Source organism: Schistocerca serialis, chromosome 6, assembly GCF_023864345.2.
Source record: "Schistocerca serialis cubense isolate TAMUIC-IGC-003099 chromosome 6, iqSchSeri2.2, whole genome shotgun sequence".
NCBI lineage: Eukaryota > Metazoa > Arthropoda > Insecta > Orthoptera > Acrididae > Schistocerca > Schistocerca serialis.
The window spans coordinates 78,630,078-78,645,271 of record NC_064643.1 but is presented as its reverse complement, the minus strand read 5'-3'; positions in this window follow the sequence as shown (position 1 = coordinate 78,645,271).

Sequence of the window (15,194 nt, the reverse complement as noted above, 5' to 3'; positions counted from 1 at the left end):
TTAGAGTATCAGTCCTCTTGTTCTTAAGTCGGCATTGCGCCTTTTGTATGAAATTCCGATGCAATTTCTGTGCTTTATCGTCAATAATAACGTCCAAGGTATACAGTAAACCTGAAGTGAAGCATCGGAATCAAAAACTGGACTCACAGGAGAGGTTCAAATCATAGAAAGTTAGAGTGTCAGTCCTGCTGTACTAAAATCGTCATTGTGCCTTTTGTATTAAATTCCGTTGCAATTTCTGTGCTTCATCGTCAATAAGAAGGTCCAAGGGATACAGTAAACCTGAAGTGAAGTATCGGAATCTGAAACTGGACTCACAGGAGAGGTTCAAATCATAGAAAGTGAGACTGTCAGTCCTCCTGTACTTAAGTCGGCATTGTGCCTCTTGTATCAATTTAGGATGCAGTTTATGTGTTTCATCGTCAATAAGATGGTCAAAGGTATACAGTAAACCTGAAGTGAAGCATCGGAATCTAAAACTGGACTCACAGGAGAGGTTCAAATCATAGAAAGGGTGTCAGTCCTCTATTACTTAAGTTTGCGTTGTGCCTTTTGAATTTAATTCCGATGCAATTTCTGTGATTCATCGTCAATAAGTAGGTCCAAGGTATACAGTAAACCTGAAGTGAGGCACCGGAATCTAAAACTGGACAAAAAGGAGAGGTTTAAATCATAGAAAGTTAGAGTGTCAGTCCTCTTGTACTTAAGTCGGCATTGTGCATTTTGAAATCAATTACGATGCAATTTCTGTGTTTCATCGTCAATAAGAATGTCCAAGGTGTACAGTAAACCTGAAGTGAAGCATCGCAATCTGAAACTGGACTCACAGGAGAGGTTCAAATCATAGAATGTTAGAGTGTCAGTCCACTCGTACTTAAGTCGGCATTGTGCCTTCTGAATTTAATTCCTATGCAATTTCTGTGCTTCGTCGTCAATAAGAAGGTCAAAGGTATACAGTAAACCAGAAGTGAAGCATCGGAATCTAAAACTGGACTCACAGGAGAGGTTCAAATCATAGAAAGTTAGAGTGTCAGTCTTCTTGTTCTTAAGTCGGCATTGCGCCTTTGTATTAAATTCCGATGCAATTTCTGTGCTTTATCGTCAATAATAAGGTCCAAGGTATACAGTAAACCTGAAGTGAAGCATCGGAATCTAAAACTGGACTCACAGGAGAGGTTCACATCATAGAAAGTTAGAGTGTCAGTCCTCCTGTACTTAAATCGGCATTGTGCCTTTTGTATAAAATTCCGATGCAACTTCTGTGCTTCATCGTCAATAAAAAGGTCCAAGGAATACAGTAAACCGGAGGTGAACCATCGGCACCTATACCTGGACTTACAGGTGAGGATCAAATCATAGAAAGTTAGAGTATCAGTCCTCTTGTACTTAAGTCGGCAGTGTGCCTTTTGTATTAAATTCCAATGCAATTTCTGTGTTTCATCGTCAATAAGAATCTCCAAGGGATATAGTAAACCTGAAGTGAGGCATCGGAATCTGAAACTGGACTGACAGGAGAGATTCAAGTCATAGAAAGTTAGAGTGTCAGTCCTCTTGTACTTAAGTCAGCATTGTGCCTTTTGTATTAATTTTCGATGCAATTTCTGTGCTTCATAGTCAATATGAAGGTCCAATGGATACAGTAAACCTGAAGTGAGGCATCGGAATCTAAAACTAGACTCACAGGACAGGTTCAAATCATAGAAATTTAGAGTTTCAGTCCTCTTGTAGTTAAGTCGGCATTGTGCCTTTTGTATTAAATTCGAATGCAATTTCTGTGTTTCATCGTTAAGAAGATGGTCCAAGGTATACAGTGAACCTGAAGTGACTCACCGGAATCTAAAACGGGACTCACAGGAGAGGTTCAAATCATAGAAAGTAGGAGTGTCAGTCCTCTTGTACTTAAGTCGGCATTGTGTCTTTTGTATTAAATTCGGATGCAATTTCTAAGTTTCATCGTCAATAAGATGGTCCAAGGGATACAGTAAACCTGTGGTGAAGCATCGGAATCTAAAACCGGTCTCACAGGAGAGGTTCTAATCTAAGAATGTAAGAGGTGTCAGTCCTCTTGTACTTAAGTCGGCATTGTGCCTTTTGTATTTAATTCCGATACAATTTCTGTGTTTCATCGTCAGTAAGAAGGTCCAAGGGATACAGTAAACCGGAGGTGAACCATCGGAATCTAAAACTGGGCTCACAGGAGCGGTTCAAATCATAGAAAGTTAGAGTGTCAGTCCTCTTGTACATAAGTCGGCATTGTGCCTTTTGAATTCAATTACGATGCAATTTCTATGTTTCATCGTCAATAAGAAGGTCCAAGGTGTACAGTAAACCTGAAGTGAGCATCGGAATCTGAAACTGGACTCACAGGAGAGGTTCAAATCATAGAAAGTTCGAGTGTCAGTCCTCTTGTACTTAAGTCGGCATTGTGCCTTTTGAATTTTATTCGGTTGCAATTTCTGTGCTTCGTCGTCAATAAGAATGTCCAAGGTATACAGTAAATCTGAAGTGAAGCATCGGAATCTAATACTGGACTCACAGGAGAGGTTCAAATCATAGAAAGTTAGAATGTCAGTCTTCTTGTACTGAAGTCGGCATTGCGCCTTTTTGTATTAAATTCCGATGCAACATCTGTGCATCATCGTCAATAAGAAGGTCCAAGGTATACAGTAAACATGACGTGAAGCATCGGAAACTAAAACTGGACTCAAAGGAGGGGTTCAAATCATAGAAAATTAGAGTGTCAGTCCTCTTGTACATAAGTCGGCATTGTGCCTTTTGTATTAAATTCGGATGCAATCTCTGTGTTTCATCGTCAATAAGAAGGTCCAAGGTATACAGTAAACCTGAAGTGAAGCATCGGAATCGAAAACTGGACTCACAGGAGAGGTACAAGTCACAGAAGGTTTGAGTGTCAGTCCTCTTGTACATATGTCGGCATTGTGCCTTTTGGATTAAATTCCGATGCAATTTCTGTGCTTCATCGTCAATAAGAAGGTCCAAGGGATACAGTAAACCTGAAGTGAAGTATCGGAATCTGAAACTGGACTCACAGGAGAGGTTCAAATCATAGAAAGTTAGAGTGTCAGTCCTCTTGTACTTAAGTCGGCATTGTGCCTTTCGAAATCAATTACGATGCAATTTCTGTGTTTCATCGTCAATAAGAATGTCCAAGGTGTACAGTAAACCTGAAGTGAAACATCGGAATCTGAAACTGGACTCACAGGAGAGGTTCAAATCATAGAAAGTTAGAGTGTCAGTCCTCTCGTACTTAAGTCGGCATTGTGCCATCTGAATTTAATTCCGATGCAATTTCTGTGCTTCGTCGTTAATAAGAAGGTCAAAGGTATACAGTAAACCGGAAGTGAAGCATCGGAATCTAAAACTGGACTCACAGGAGAGGTTCAAATCATAGAAAGTTAGAGTGTCAGTCCTCTTGTACTTAAGCCGGCATTGTGCCATTTGTATTTAATTCGGATACAATTTCTGTGTTTCATGGTCAATAAGAAGGTCCAAGGGATACAGTAAACCTTAAGTGAAGCATCGGAATCTAAATGTGGACCCACAGGAGAGGATCAAATCGTAGAACGTTAGAGTGTCAGTATTCTGGTACTTAAGTCGGCATTGTGCATTTTGAATCTAATTCCGTTGTAATTTCTGTGCTTCATCGTCAATAAGAAGGTCCAAGGTATACGGTAAACCTGAAGTGAAGCAACGGAATTTAAAACTGGTCTCAAACTAAAGGTTCATAACATTGATAGTAATAAGAGTCAGTCTTCTTGTACTGATGTCGGCATTGTGCTTTTTGTATTAATTTACGATGCAATTTCTGTGTTTCACAGTCAATTAGAAGGTGCAAGGGATACAATACACCTGCAGTGAAGCATCGGAATCGAAAACTGGACTCACAGGAGAGGTTCAAATCATAGAATGTTAGAGTGTCAGTCCTCTTGCACTTAAGTCGGCATTGTGCCTTTTGAATTAATTTAGGATGCAATTTCTGCGTTTCATCGTAAAGAAGATGGTCCAAGGTATACAGTAAACCTGAAGTGAAGCACCGGAATCTAAAACTGGACTCACAGGAGAGGTTCAAATCATAAAATGTTAGAGTGTCAGTCCTCTTGCCCTTAAGTCGGCATTGTGCCTTTTGAATTCAATTACGATGCAATTTCTATGTTTCATCGTCAATAAGAAGGTCCAAGGTGTACAGTAAACCTGAAGTGAGCATCGGAATCTGAAACTGGACTCACAGGAGAGGTTCAAATCATAGAAAGTTAGAGTATCAGTCCTCTTGTACTTAAGTCGGCATTGTGCCTTTTGTATTAAATTCCAATGCAATTTCTGTGTTTCATCGTCAATAAGAATCTCCGAGGGATACAGTACCTGAAGTGAAGCATCGGAATCTAAAACTGGACTCTCAGGAGAGGTTCAAATCATAGAAAGTCAAAGTGTCAGTCCTCTTGTACTTAAGTCGGCAATGTGCCTTTCGTATTAAATTTCGATGAAATTTCTGTGCTTCATAGTCAATATGAAGGTCCAATGGATACAGTAAACCTGAAGTGAGGCATCGGAATCTAAAACTGGACTCACAGGAGAGGTTCAAATCATAGAAAGTTAGAGTGTCAGTCCTCTTGTAGTTAAGTCGGCATTGTGCCTTTTGTATTAAATTCGAATGCAATTTCTGTGTTTCATCGTTAAGAAGATGGTCCAAGGTATACAGTAAACCTGAAGTGACGCACCGGAATCTAAAACTGGACTCACAGGAGAGGTTCAAATCATAGAATGTGAGAGAGTCAGTCCTCTTGTACTTAAGTCGGCATTGTGCCTTTTGTATTACATTCGGATGCTATTTCTGTGATTCATCGTCAATAAGAAGGTCCAAGGGATACAGTAAACCCGAAGTGAAGCATCGGAATCTAAAACGGGACTCACAGGAGAGGTTCAAATCATAGAAAGTAGGAGTGTCAGTCCTCTTGTACTTAAGTCGGCATTGTGCCTTTTGAATTTCATTCCGTTGCAATTTCTGTGCTTCGTCGTCAATAAGAAGGTCCAAAGTATACAGTAAATCTGAAGTGAAGCATCGGAATCAAAAACTGTACTCACAGAAGTGGTTCAGATGATAGAATGTTAGAGTGTCAGTCCTCTCGTACTTAAGTCGGCATTGTGCCTTTTGAATTTAATTACGATGCATTTTCTGTGCTTCATCGTCAATAAGAAGGTCAAAGGTATACAGTAAACCTGAAGTGAAGCATCGGAATCTAAAACTGGACTCTCAGGAGAGGTTCAAATCATAGAAAGTTAGAGTGTCAGTCCTCTTGTACTTAAGTCGGCATTGTGCCTTTTGTATTAAATTCGGTTGCTATTTCTGTGATTCATCGTCAATAAGAAGGTCCAAGGGATACAGTAAACCCTAAGTGAAGCATCGGAATTCAAAACGGGACTCACAGGAGAGGTTCAAATCGTAGATAGTAGGAGTTTCAGTACTCTTGTACTTAAGTCGGCATTGAGTCTTTTGTATTAAATTCGGATGCAATTTCTGTGTTTCATTGTCAATAAGAAGGTCCAAGGGATACAGTAAACCTGAGGTGAAGCATCGGAATCTAAAACCGGTCTCACAGGAGAGGTTCTAATCATAGAATGTAAGAGGTGTCTGTCTTCTTGTACTTAAGTCGGCATTGTGCCCTTTGTATTTAATTCCGATACAATTTCTGTGTTTCATCGTCAGTGAGAAGGTCCAAGGGATACAGTAAACCGGAGGTGAACCATCGGAATCTAAAACTGGGCTCACAGGAGAGGTTCAAATCAAAGAAAGTTAGAGTGTCAGTCCTCTTGTACTTAAATCGGCATTGTGCTTTTTGAATTTAATTACGATGCAATTTCTGTGTTTCATCGTCAATAAGAAGGTCCAAGGTATACAGTAAACCTGAAGTGAAGCATCGGAATCTAAAACTGGACTCAGAGGAGAGGTTCAAATCATAAAAAGTTAGATTGTCAGTCCTCTTGTACTTAAGTCGTCATTGTGCCTTCTGAATTTAATTCCGTCGCAATTTCTGTGCTTCATCGTCAATAAGAACGTCCAAGGTATACAGTAAACCTGAAGTGAAGCATCGGAATCTAAAACTGGACTCACAGGAGAGGTTCAAATCATAGAAAGTTAGAGTGTCAGTCCTCTTGTACATAAATCGGCATTGTGCCTTTTGTATTAAATTCCGATGCAACATCTGTGATTCATCGTCAATAAGAAGGTCCAAGGTATACAGTAAACCTGAAGTGGAGCATCTGAATCTGAAACTGGACTCACAGGAGTGGTTCAAATCAAAGAAAGATAGAGTGTCAGTCCTTTTGTACTTAAGTCGGCATTGTGCCCTTTGTATTAAATTCGGATGCAATTTCTGTGTTTCATCGTCAATAAGAAGGTCCAAGGGAGACAGTAAACCTGAAGTGATGCATCGGAATCTAAAACCGGTCTCACAGGAGAGATTCTAATCATTGAATGTAAGAGGTGTCAGTCCTCTTGTACTTAAGTCGGCATTGTGCCTTTTGTATTTAATTCCGATACAATTTCAGTGTTTCATCGTCAATAAGAAGGTCCAAAGTATACAGTAAATCTGAAGTAAAGCATCGGAATCAAAAACTGTAGTCACAGAAGAGGCTCAAATCATAGAAAGTTAGAGTGTCAGTCCTCTCGTACTTAAGTCGGCATTGTGCCTTTCGAATTTAATTCCGATGCAATTTCTGTGCTTCATCGTCAATAAGAAGGTCTAAGGTATGCAGTAAACCTGAAGTGAAGCATCGGAATCTAAAACTGGACTAACAGGAGAGGTTCAAATCATAGAAAGTTAGAGTTTCAGTCTTATTGTACTTAAGTCGGCATTGCGCCTTTCGTATTAAATTCCGATACAACTTCTGTGCTTCATCGTCAATGAGAAGGTCCAAGGTATACAGTAAACCTGACGTGAAGCATCGGAATCTAAAACTGGACTCAAAGGACAGGTTCAAATCATAGAAAGTTAGAGTGTCAGTCCTCTTGTACATAAGTCGGCATTGTGCCTTTTGTATTAAATTCGGATGCAATTTCTGTGTTTCATTGTCAATAAGAAGGTCCAAGGTATACAGTAAACCTGAAGTGAAGCATCGGAATCGAAAACTGGACTCACAAGAGAGGTTAAAGTCATAGAAGGTTTGAGTGTCAGTCCTCTTGTACATAAGTCGGCATTGTGCCTTTTGTATTAAATTCCGATGCAATTTCTGTGCTTCATCGTCAATAAGAAGGTCCAAGGGATACAGTAAACCTAAAGTGAAGTATCGGAATCTGAAACTGGACTCACAGGAGAGGTTCAAATCATAGAAAGATAGAGTGTCAGTCCTATTGTACTTAAGTCGGCATTGTGCCATTTGAATTATAATCCGATGCAATTTCTGTGTTTCATCGTCAATAAGAAGGTCCAAGGGACACAGTAAACCTGAAGTGAAGCATCGGAATCTAAAACGGGACCCACAGGAGAGGTCTAAATCATAGAAAGTTAGAGTGTCAGTCCTATTGTACTTAAGTCGGCATTGTGTAATTTGTATTAAATTCGGATGCAATTTCTGTGTTTCATCGTCAATAAGGAGGTCCAAGGTATACAGTAAACCTGAAGTGAAGCATCGGAATCTAAAACTGGACTCACAGGAGAGGTTCAAATCAAAGAAAGTTAGAATGTCAGTCCTCTTGCACTTAAGACGTCATTGTGCCTTTTGAATTTAACTCCGTTGCAATTTCTGTGCTTCATCGTCAATAATAAGGTCCAAAATATACAGTAAAGCTGAAGTGAAGCATCGGAAGATAAACTGGACTCACAGGAGAGGTTCAAATCATAGAAAGTTAGAGTGTCAGTCCTCTCGTACATAAGTTGGCATTATGCCCTTTGAATTTAATTCCGATTCAATGTATGTGCTTCATCGTCAATAAGAAGGTCCAAGGGATACAGTAAACCTGAAGTGAAGAATCGGAATCTAAAAGTAAACACACAGGAAATGTTCAAATCATAGAAAGTTAGAGTGTCAGCCCTATTGTACTTAAGTCGGCATTGTGTATTTTGTATTAAATTCGGATGCAATTTCTGTGATTCATCGTCAATAAGAAGGTCCAAGGGATACAGTAAACCTGAAGTGAAGCATCGGAATCTAAACCGGTCTCACAGGAGAGGTTCTAATCATAGGATGTAGGAGGTGTCAGTCCTCTTGTACTTAAGTCGGCATTGTGCATTTCGTATTTAATTCCGGTACAATTTCTGTGTTTTATCGTCAATAATAAGGTCCAAGGGATACAGTAAACCGAAGGTGAACCATCGGAATCTAAAACTGGACTCACAGGAGAGGTTCAAATCAAAGAAAGTTAGAGTATCATTTCTCTTGTACTTAAGTCGGCATTGTGCCTTTTGTATTAAATTCCAATGCAATATCTGTGTTTCATCGTCAATTAGAATCTCCAAGGGATACAGTACCTGAAGTGAAGCATCGGAATCTAAAACTGGACTCTCAGGAGAGGTTCATATCATAGAAAGTTAGAGTGTCAGTCCTCTTGTACTTAAGTCGGCATTGTGCCTTTTGTATTAAATTTCGTTGCAATTTCTGTGCTTCATAGTCAATATGAAGGTCTAATGTATACAGTAAACCTGAAGTGAGGCATCGGAATCTAAAACTGGACTCACAGGAGAGGTTCAAATCATAGAAAGTTAGAGTGTCAGTCCTCTTGTAGTTAAATCGGCATTGTGCCTTTTGTATTAAATTCGAATGCAATTTCTGTGTTTCATCGTTAAGAAGATGGTCCAAGGTATACAGTAAACCTGAAGTGAAGCACCGGAATCTAAAACTGGACTCACAGGAGAGGTTCAAATCAAAGAATGTGAGAGAGTCAGTCCTCTTGTACTGAAGTCGGCATTGTGCCTTTTGTATTAAATTCGGATGCTATTTCTGTGATTCATCGTCAATAAGAATGTCCAAGGGATACAGTAAACCTGAAGTGAAGCATCGGAATCTAAAACGGGACTCACAGGAGAGGTTCAAATCATAGAAAGTAGAAGTGTCAGTCCTCTTGTAGTTAAGTCGGCATTGTGTCTTTTGTATTACATTCGGATGCAATTACTGTTTTTCATCGTCAATAAAAAGGTCCAAGGGACACAGTAAACCTGAGGTGAAGCATCGGAATCTAAAACAGGTCTCACAGGAGAGGTTCTAATCATAGAATGTAAGAGGTGTCAGTCCTCTTGTACTTAAGTCGGCATTGTGCCTTTTGTACTTAATTCCGATACAATTTCTGTGTTTCATCGTCAGTAAGAAGGTCCGAGGGATACAGTAAACCGGAGGTGAACCATCGGAATCTAAAACTGGGCTCAGAGGAGAGGTTCAAATCAAAGAGAGTTAGAGTGTCAGTCCTCTTGTACTTAAGTCGGCATTGTGCCTTTTGAATTTAATTCCGATGCAATTTCTGTACTTCGTCGTCAATAAGAAGGTCCAAGGTATACAGTAAACCTGAAGTGAGTCATCGGAATCTGAAACCGGACTCACAGGAGAGGTTCAAATCATAGAAAGTTCGAGTGTCAGTCCTCTTGTACTTAAATCGGCATTGTGCCTTTTGAATTTAATTACGATGCAATATCTGTGTTTCATCGTCAATAAGAAGGTCCAGGGATACAGTAAACCTGAAGTGTAGCATCGGAATCTAAAACCGGTCTCACAGGAGAGGTTCTAATCATAGAAAGTAAGAGGTGTCAGTCCTCTTGTACTTAAGTCGGCATTGTGCCTTTTGTATTTAATTCAGATACAATTTCTGTGCTTCATCGTCAATAAGAAGGTTTTTAGGGATACAGTAAACCGGAGGTGAATCAACGGAATCTAAACCGGGACTCACAGGTGAGGTTCAAATCATAGAACGTTAGAGTATCAGTCCTCTTGTACTGAAGTCGGCATTGTGCCTTTTGTATTAAATTCCAATGCTATTTCTGTGTTTCATCTTCAATACGAATCTAGAAGGGATACAGTAAACCTGAAGTGAAGCATCGGAATCTAAAACTGGACTCTCAGGAGAGGTTCAAATCATAGAATGTAAGAGTGTCAGTCCTCTTGTACTTAAGTCGGCATTGTGCCTTTGGTATTAAATTAGGATGCTATTTCTGTGCTTCGTCGTAAGTAAGAAGGTCCAAGGGATACAGTAATCCCGAAGTGAAGCATCGGAATCCAAACCGGGACTCACAGGAGAGGTTCAAATCATAGAAAGTAGGAGTGTCAGCCCTCTTGTACTTAAGTCGGCATTGTGTCTTTTGTATTAAATTCGGATGCAAATTCTGTTTTTCATCATCAATAAGAGGGTCCAAGGTATACAGTAAAGCTGAAGTGAAGCATCGGAATCTAAAACTGGACTCACAGGAGAGGTTCTAATCATAGAATGTAAGAGGTGTCAGTCCTCTTGTACATAAGTCGGCATTGTGCTTTTGTATTTAATTCCGATACAATTTCTGTGTTGTATCCCAAATAAGAAGGTCCACGGTATACAGTAAACCTGAAGTGAAGCATCGGAATCTAAAACTGAACGCTCATTAGAGGTTCAAATCATAGAAAGTTAGAGTGTCAGTCCTCTTGTACTTAAGTCGGCATTGTGCCTTTTGTATTAAATTTCGATGCAATTTCTGTGCTTCATAGTCAATATGAAGGTCTAATAGAAACAGTAAACCTGAAGTGAGGCATCGGAATCTAAAACTGGACTCACAGGAGAGGGTCAAATCATAGAAAGTTAGAGTGTCAGTCCTCTTGTACATAAGTCGGCATTGTGCCTTTTGTATTAAATTCGGATGCAATTTCTGTGTTTCATTGTCAATAAGAAGGTCCAAGGTATACAGTAAACCTGAAGTGAAGCATCGGAATCGAAAACTGGACTCACAAGAGAGGTTCAAGTCATAGAAGATTTGAGTGTCAGTCCTCTTGTACATAAGTCGGCATTGTGCCTTTTGTATTAAATTCCGATGCAATTTCTGTGCTTCATCGTCAATAAGAAGGTCCAAGGGATACAGTAAACCTGAAGTGAAGTATCGGAATCTGAAACTGGACTCACAGGAGAGTTTCAAATCATAGAAAGATAGAGTGTCCGTCCTATTGTACTTAAGTCGGCATTGTGCCATTTGAATTATATTCCGATGCAATTTCTGTGTTTCATCGTCAATAAGAAGGTCCAAGGGACACAGTAAACCTGAAGTGAAGCATCGGAATCTAAAACGGGACCCACAGGAGAGGTTTAAATCATAGAAAGTTAGAGTGTCAGTCCTATTGTACTTAAGTCGGCATTGTGTAATTTGTATTAAATTCGGATGCAATTTCTGTGTTTCATCGTCAATAAGGAGGTCCAAGGTATACAGTAAACCTGAAGTGAAGCATCGGAATCTAAAACTGGGCTCACAGGAGAGGTTCAAATCATAGAAAGTTAGAATGTCAGTCCTCTTGCCCTTAAGACGGCATTGTGCCATTTGAATTTAACTCCGTTGCAATTTCTGTGCTTCATCGTCAATAATAAGGTCCAAGGTATACAGTAAAGCTGAAGTGAAGCATCGGAATCTAAAACTGGACTCACAGGAGAGGTTCAAATCATAGAAAGTTAGAGTGTCAGTCCTCTCGTACATAAGTTGGCATTATGCCCTTTGAATTTAATTCCGATTCAATGTATGTGCTTCATCGTCAATAAGAAGGTCCAAGGGATACAGTAAACGTGAAGTGAAGAACCGGAATCTAAAAGTGGACACACAGGAAATGTTCAAATCATAGAAAGTTAGACTGTCAGCCCTATTGTACTTAAGTCGGCATTGTGTATTTTGTATTAAATTCGGATGCAATTTCTGTGATTCATCGTCAATAAGAAGGTCCAAGGGATACAGTAAACCTGAAGTGAAGCATCGGAATCTAAAACCGGTCTCACAGGAGAGGTTCTAATCATAGGATGTAAGAGGTGTCAGTCCTCTTGTACTTAAGTCGGCATTGTGCCTTTTGTACTTAATTCCGATACAATTTCTGTGTTTCATCGTCAGTAAGAAGGTCCGAGGGATACAGTAAACCGGAGGTGAACCATCGGAATCTAAAACTGGGCTCACAGGAGAGGTTCAAATCAAAGAGAGTTAGAGTGTCAGTCCTCTTGTACTTAAGTCGGCATTGTGCCTTTTGAATTTAATTCCGATGCAATTTCTGTACTTCGTCGTCAATAAGAAGGTCTAAGGTATACAGTAAACCTGAAGTGAGTCATCGGAATCTAAAACCGGACTCACAGGAGAGGTTCAAATCATAGAAAGTTAGAGTGTCAGTCCTCTTGTACTTAAATCGGCATTGTGCCTTTTGAATTTAATTACGATGCAATATCTGTGTTTCATCGTCAATAAGAAGGTCCAGGGATACAGTAAACCTGAAGTGTAGCATCGCAATCTAAAACCGGTCTCACAGGAGAGGTTCTAATCATAGAAAGTAAGAGGTGTCAGTCCTCTTGTACTTAAGTCAGCATTGTGCCTTTTGTATTTAATTCAGATACAATTTCTGTGTTTCATCGTCAATAAGAAGGTTTTTAGGGATACAGTAAACCGGAGGTGAATCATCGGAATCTAAACCGGGACTCACAGGTGAGGTTCAAATCATAGAAAGTTAGAGTATCAGTCCTCTTGGACTGAAGTCGGCATTGTGCCTTTTGTATTAAATTCCAATGCTATATCTGTGTTTCATCTTCAATACAAATCTAGAAGGGATACAGTAAACCTGAAGTGAAGCATCGGAATCTAAAACTGGACTCTCAGGAGAGGTTCAAATCATAGAATGTAAGAGTGTCAGTCCTCTTGTACTTAAGTCGGCATTGTGCCTTTGGTATTAAATTAGGATGCTATTTCTGTGCTTCATCGTTAGTAAGAAGGTCCAAGGGATACAGTAAACCCGAAGTGAAGCATCGGAATCCAAACCGGGACTCACAGGAGAGGTTCAAATCATAGAAAGTAGGAGTGTCAGCCCTCTTGTACTTAAGTCGGCATTGTGTCTTTTGTATTAAATTCGGATGCAAATTCTGTTTTTCATCATCAATAAGAGGGTCCAAGGTATACAGTAAACCTGAAGTGAAGCATTGGAATCTAAAACTGGACTCACAGGAGAGGTTCTAATCATAGAATGTAAGAGGTGTCAGTCCTCTTGTACATAAGTCGGCATTGTGCCTTTTGTATTTAATTCCGATACAATTTCTGTGTTGTATCCCAAATAAGAAGGTCCACGGTATACAGTAAACCTGAAGTGAAGCATCGGAATCTAAAACTGGACGCTCATTAGAGGTTCAAATCATAGAAAGTTAGAGTGTCAGTCCTCTTGTACTTAAGTCGGCATTGAGCCTTTTGTATTAAATTTCGATGCAATTTCTGTGCTTCATAGTCAATATGAAGGTCTAATGGATACAGTAAACCTGAAGTGAGGCATCGGAATCTAAAACTGGACTCTCAGGAGAGGTTCAAATCATAGAAAGTTAGAGTGTCAGTCCTCTTGTAGTTAAATCGGCATTGTGCCTTTTGTATTAAATTCGAATGCAATTTCTGTGTTTCATCGTCAAGAAGATGGTCCAAGGTATACAGTAAACCTGATGGGAAGCACCGGAATCTAAAACTGGACTCACAGGAGAGGTTCAAATCAAAGAATGTGAGGGAGTCAGTCCTCTTGTACATAAGTCGGCATTGTGCCTTTTGTATTTAATTCCGATACAATTTTGTGTTTCATCGTCAGTAAGACGGTCCAAGGGATACAGTAAAGCGGAGGTGAACCATCGGAATCTAAAACTGGACTCACAGGAGAGGTTCAAATCAAAAAAGTTAGAGTGTCAGTCCTCTTGTACATAAGTCGGCATTGTGCCTTCTGAATTTAATTCCGTCGCAATTTCTGTGCTTCATCGTCAATAAGAACGGCCAAGGTATACAGTAAACCTGAAGTGAAGCATCGGAATCTAAAACTGGACGCACAGGAGAGGTTCAAATCATAGAAAATTAGAGTGTGAGTCCTCTTGTACATAAATCGGCATTGTGCCTTTTGTATTAAGTTCCGATGCGACTTCTGTGCTTCATCGTCAATAAGAAGGTCCAAGGTATGCAGCAAACCTGAAGTGGAGCATCTGAATCTGAAACTGGACTCACTGGAAAGGTTCAAATCATAGAAAGTTAGAGTGTCAGTCCTTTTGTACTTAAATCGGCATTGTGCCCTTTGTATTGAATTCGGATGCAGTTTCTGTGTTTCATCGTCAATAAGAAGGTCCAAGGGAGACAGTAAACCTGAAGTGATGCATCGGAATCTAAAATCGGTCTCACAGGAGAGGTTCTAATCATAGAATGTAAGAGGTGTCAGTCCTCTTGTACTTAAGTCGGCATTGTGCCTTTTGAATTTAATTCCGATACAATTTCTGTGTTTCATCGTCAATAAGAAGGTCCAAGGGATACAGTAAACCGGAGGTGAACCATCGGAATCTAAACCTATACTCACAGGGGAGGTTCAAATCATAGAAAGTTAGAGTATCAGTCCTCTTGTACTTAAGTCGGCATTGTGCCTTTTGTATTAAATTCCAATGCAATTTCTGTGTTTCATCGTCAATAAGAATCTCCAAGGGATACAGTAAACCTGAAGTGAGGCATCGGAATCTGAAACTGGACTCACAGGAGAGGATCAAATCATAGAAAGTTAGAGTGTCAGTCCTCTTGTACTTATGTCGGCATTGTGCCTTTTGAATTTAATTCCGTTGCAATTTCTGTGCTTCGTCGTCAATAAGAAGGTCCAAAGTATACTGTAAATCTGAACTGAAGCATCGGAAACAAAAACTGTACTCACAGAAGAGGTTCAAGTCATAGAAGGTTTGAGTGTTTGTCCTCTTGTACATAAGTCGGCATTGTGCCTTTTGTATTAAATTCCGATGCAATTTCTGTGCTTCATCGTCAATAAGAAGGTCCAAGGGATACAATAAACCTGAAGTGAAGTATCAGAATCTGAAACTGGACTCACAGGAGAGGTTCAAATCATAGAAAGATAGAGTGTCAGTCCTATTGTACTTAAGTCGGCATTGTGCCATTTGAATTATATTCCGATGCAATTTCTGTGTTTCATCGTCAATAAGAAGGTCCAAGGGACACAGTAAACCTGAAGTGAAGCATCGGAGTCTAAAACGGGACTCACAG